The sequence below is a fragment of the Papaver somniferum genome, chromosome 2 (assembly GCF_003573695.1).
Source record: "Papaver somniferum cultivar HN1 chromosome 2, ASM357369v1, whole genome shotgun sequence".
NCBI lineage: Eukaryota > Viridiplantae > Streptophyta > Magnoliopsida > Ranunculales > Papaveraceae > Papaver > Papaver somniferum.
In genome coordinates, this window is record NC_039359.1 from 198,724,645 (window position 1) to 198,730,644 (window position 6,000).

Here is a 6,000-nt window from a genome sequence, read left to right on the forward strand (position 1 = left end):
CTTTTACAGAACTGCGCAATCCTCAGCAGGAAACTAAAAATCCAGGGTAGGTCTCTTGTCTTTATGAGTTTTATTTCTCCTTTATCCTTGAAGCCTATTTTGAGGCATACCTTCGGCTGATAACCTCTGAGTTATCAGCCGAACCTAGACAAAACATAAGTTCGGCTGATAACTTGAATATGCCTCAAAAAAGATTGGTCCGCCTCAAAACAGGTTTCTTATCCTTCGCAAGTACACGAAGTTAAGAGTTGGCACATAGGCAATTTCTTATCTGTTTTGGAATCCGGAGCCAGAAGGGGGTATAAGTTCTTTTCTTTTTCGGAATCCGAGGAAAGAAGGCGGGCACTGTTTTATAAGGAAACCATACCCTTATTTGGTAAGTTACGTATTTGGAAATGCAAATATATATATATATACCTTCATTATCTTGTTGTAGCTACGTACAAAAATGAAAACGAACTGCATCATAGGAACTAAAACCGAACAGAAAAGCAAACTGCTGATCCTTCCTGAAGATATTATCATCGATATACTTTCTAAGTTTTCATTCAAATCGATCTCTCGGCTCAAGTGTGTATGCAAAAATCTGGTATGAATCATTGAAAAGCACTAAGTTTATTAAGACGCACCTTCGCCATACTATTTGAAACAATAAGTTTAGTGTTCTACTTGGTTCAAATGCGGACTCTTATATTATAGATTTTGATGTAACATCCTCATCTTACCATATGGTTGTTGAAGCTAATCTCCCACCTAATACCTTTGTATCTGGTTCTCAACATGTTGTTTCATGTGATAGTCTAGTCGGCTTATCCAACAGTCTTCGTTATGGGGAGGCAACCTTGTGGAATCCATTAACTCGAGAATACAAGAAAATATCGAGGGTATATTAATTAAATACCCTAAGTTTTGACACCCAATAAATATACCCTTATACAACAATAAATATACCCCTATCATTTAAAAATCTTATTCATACAATAATAGATTACCTTAATACCCTCACTTGTATAATATTTTTCTTTATTTCAAAATACAAAAATTTCTTTCTCTATCAACTTCACCGCCACCATTCCACCACCAACATCACCGTCACCACCATCACCACCATTACACCACCAACATCACGGCCACCACCACCACCACTTACTAACCACAGCCACCACTACTATTCCATTACTACCACCACCTCCGCCGCCACCACCACTCCGCCGTCGCCACCACTACTCCATCACCACCGCTGCCACCACCACCAAAAATTGGTGTCAACAACTAAAGTTGATCCAAAAATTAAAAGTTCAAAAATAACTTTACTAGTACATATTCAAGTTTTTTTTGTATCAACAAAGGAAGTTGATCCCAATGAATGGAGTCAACAACCAAAGTTGATTCCAAAATCCGGTGTAAACAACCAAAGTTGATCAACTTTTTTTGTTTAAAAAATAACTGAAAAATATTCCCAACTTTTTGGGTCAACAATGGAAGTTGATCCCAGTGAATGGAGTCAACAACCAAAGTTGATCCCAAAATCTGGTATCAACAACCAAAAGTTGATCAATTTCCTTTGTTGATACAATACGTGAAAAAACTCCAACTTTTTTGGGTCAACAATGGAAGTTGAGCCCAGTGAATGGATCAACAAAAGTAGTTGATCCCATAAAAAATTGTATCAACAACAGGAGCTGATCCCATAAAAATGGTCAACAGTAGGAGTTGATCCTATGATTAATAAGAATTAATCATGTACATACATCCTCCACCACTGTCGCCACCAGAACCACCACCGCCGCAACCATTATCATCATTACTCCTCTCTTCATAATTCAATATATATACCCTATAATTCCTACACATTCATCTAATCATTTTAATCACAATCCATTAGAAACATTAGAAGATTCATATTCGAACACACTCATTACTTCTCAGCAACAACAGGTTCATCATCTCCAACATATCTCATTGATTCACACAACATAACCATATCGAAATTCAATTGACCTCGCCTCTATCTCTGTGTATCAGTTTTGGCTACGATTTGTTTCTCTAGTTCTACTTCAATCTTCATCACTCACGCCACAACAGTACTCATCCTGCCTTCTTCTTTCTCTTTCAATTATGCCCAAAATCTTGAGCAATCACCCACCAGACTAACCTCCAATTCCTTCGAAAATCAACCATCCAAGGCTATAACAAGTTCAATCTCGTATCAATTTCTTCAATTGCATTTCATCATCTTGAACTCAATCGCCCATTAAAGCCATCATATATACTGTCTCGGATCACTTTTACCGTAACATCTCTCAAATCTCCTTTTCTTAATCAAATCGAATCACATCACCATCTTCAATGCCAACAGCGACAACCAGTCATTCGCAGACTTTGCTCAAAACTTGATTTCAGAACCTAAAAAATCAGATCTGGATTTCTTTGGATCTGATTTTAGAAATCAATTATAAAAGAAGAAGAAGGTTTCATATGTTACTGATACTTCTCGATCGTCGGTGGCGAATATGGGAGTATTTGCAGAGGTGGTGACGATGAAGATGCTGGTGGTGGTGGTGGAGCGATGGAGATGGATGGTTCGCTGCTAATTAGAAATGAAGAAGAAGAATAAGAAAAAGAAGGGGAAGTAGATAAAAACGATAGGAGGGCCAATTTGGAATAAATAAAAACCTTAATGGACCCCTGATGTGCTTAGGGATGGTGAGGGGTATTTTTATTGTAGGATAAGGGTAGTTGTGAAGGCCATGAAAAGGAGGGTCATTTATATAATTCCCACAAATGGGTATCAACAGCGTCATATCCTTTACCAAATATGGGGTTTGTTATGATTGGAAAATTGATGGGTACATGTTGTTCAAAATAGTACCCAATAATTGCCATGTCTGTTCAGAAATTTGGATTCATGGATTAGGTTCAAATTCATGGGATAGCATTAGAAACATATCTTACAATTTAAGTCATACTCTCTCCGTTTCTGGAAAAGTGTTACTTTCACTTTTTCATTTTAACCTAAAAATAGGTTAAATTGAAAAAATGAAAGTAACACTTTTTCAGAAATGGAGGTAGTATTAATGTCTCTATGAAGCCTTTAAATGGAATCATTCATTGGATAGGAAACACTAAAGTTATAGCCTCATTCGATTTGGTTAAAGAGCGAATTAAGGAAATCCAAATACCCAGTTGCTCTCTGGAGATAAGTTTCATGATATGGAAGTGGGTGTCTTGGGAGAGGACCTTTACCTATCAGTTAATGCTACATCTGGACAGGGTTATATCGATCTATGGGTGATGAAAGATTATGGAGTTATAGATTGTTGGACCAAAATTTTCAGCCTCTCGAAAGATAAAACATGTTATGATTCATTATGGCCCTACATTATCTCAATAATAATCGCAAGATTCTCTTACAGGGTTATTTGAATGGGAATGGCAAAGTGCTTTAGTCTCGTATGACCTGAAAATTCGAAGAGTTAGAACTTTGGATATCCCCGGCATACCAAAATATTTTTCTGCAAATACTTTTGTTGGAAGTCCAGTTTCACTAAATTCGGGTGAATTCGTAGAAGCTACAAAAATATCTAAGGTAGCGTGAGTCTCATGGTGACATTCTGATCAAAACAAAAAAAAAAAAAAAAAACCTCGTGGTTACTTTTCTATTCTCGTAAGATGAAACAAGCCGTCTTATTTTTATTGGTTTCCGTTATTCTGCAACTCAGCTATTCTTGAAATTTCTGTAAATTCGATGTGTTACTTGATTTTGACAACTTAAAATTAAGGATTTCAGGCACAAATGTGTCATGTCATGTGGATTTGTTATTGATTGCTGTTTTGCAAGCGCTCAAAGAATTCCAAAGGCCGATAAATTATGGATTTCTCAAGTATTTTGCTGCGTGACCAACTTTACACAACAAAATGGGGGAAAACGCAATTAAAGCAAACCACAGGAGAATTCCAACAAGAAGCCTACAACTAGTTGGGATACGGTAATCGCGACAGAAGCAAGTGCTCAACTGCACACAAATGCACTGTTGGGTCATTACCATCACCCGTTTGAGGTGTGACCGTGCAATATTGTGTTAAGGACGGCTAGGTGAAAAAGTGGCTCTGTCCTCTATTACTTGTACGGCTCAATTTGATTATCAAAGTTTATAAAGGAAGATCCAATAAAAATGACTTGATCTGAGGTATTTACCGCAAATAGTTACACGAATCGTGTATATTCACTGTAATGTTGATATCACTATCCTGCTGTATCACTGATCTGACAATATCCTTCATCTAAATGGTCTTTATTCTTCAAGCAAAAATGGAGCTCATCCTCCACCAAGAATTGAAAAACGTCATTATGGTTCTCCACATTAATAACCTGTTCCGTTCAAATACCATCACAGCTAAAATCAAGACCAGTTCATGTATTACATGTGACACTAGCCTTGTAGCTAGGGCAGACTTGTAAGCTATCATCCATAGGCTCATAGAGTAAATGCAAGATTAAAAAAAAAAAAAAAGATGATGATGATGATGATCGCAGATTCACATTTGAGGATAAATGAAACATATTCATGACAAATAGAAGCTTCTCCGTAGAAATGACGTATAAGCTAAGCCTAATTAAGCTTCTAGGTTAATTTATAAATTCAGATGAGAATTTACCCTCTTGTTGAGCAACTATTCTCAATAATGAATATACCTGTTGAGACATACCACATTATCAATGTTCAACCCTATGAATCTCTTGTCAACTGATGAAACCAGCTCGCAAGAGTATCTCTATTCACCTGCCGATAAAGAAAACATTGATGTGGACACCTACCGAGCTCGCCAAAGAGCAGCCTTTCTCCATCTATTTGATTCACCTTATGATTTCCAGTGCCTTTATATATAATATAATTGCTAAACCAAGATTACAAGAAATAAATTTCAGATTCTTTCTTAAGAGGTGACGACTATATTAGAGATAAAAAAGAAATCCTATAGATGCGTGGTACTGGAAGTAGATTATGAGTAGAGTAAAGAAGCTTTCAGGAAACTCTGTCATTTCTTCCCAAGTACGTTATTTACGTTGTATTAACACAACAACAAAGCTTAGAAGTAAAGAAACAAAAACGTTCTATTGTTCATATTAGTAAGACAGCAATTCAAATTCTGATAAGAAAGGGAACACAAACATTACTCCCTCCGTCCAAGTTATATAGGTGGAGAAGGCAAATCTCATGGATTAAGAAAAATATATAGATTTCATAAATATCTATGTTTTTTTTCTATTTTACCCCTTACCTTTTGATGAAAACTAAAAGCAATAAATTTTAGTGTAGTATTACAATCATAAACAGAGGCATATATGAAAAAAGTCATCTAGGAATTAGAACTATGCCTATAACCAAAAACTGATATTCCACCTATATAACATGGACAGAGGGAGTAGTTTATTACCTCAAACAGAAGTGCAAGAGTCGGTGCCAGATTAACTCCAAAGAGGAGCGGCTCCTTGAATCCTGCAATGGAGAATGGACAGCAAATAGAGATTATCATAACTCTAAACAGTGAAATGCATATAAAAAATGTTCAATTGCAATCAGAAGCAAGTAAGGACCAAAAACATGGGAGAATAGACAACCACTGAACAAGAAGGCAAAAGGCATCACACACAATACCTGAAATGTCTCACTGGAACTGATAAGTTTTCTGCAGATCTTACACAAATAAAGAACTTCACACATCTTTGGACTTAAAACACCAAATTACAAGTATTCCTTGGACAAGAAGAATGGATAAGAACCTTTGTTGTGGCTACACTAAATGTCTAACTTCACTTAGAGGACAACAAGGAGAAGGGAGAAAACAATAAGGAGTGCAGTTTTAAGCTTACATCAACTGAAAAAATATTCTAACCAAAATGGGAATAACTGTATTCACTGGAATATACAACAGCAGAAAAATGCGAAGGGCAGCATTTAAGTATATCAATGCGAGAATATACGACAACATCTGCTC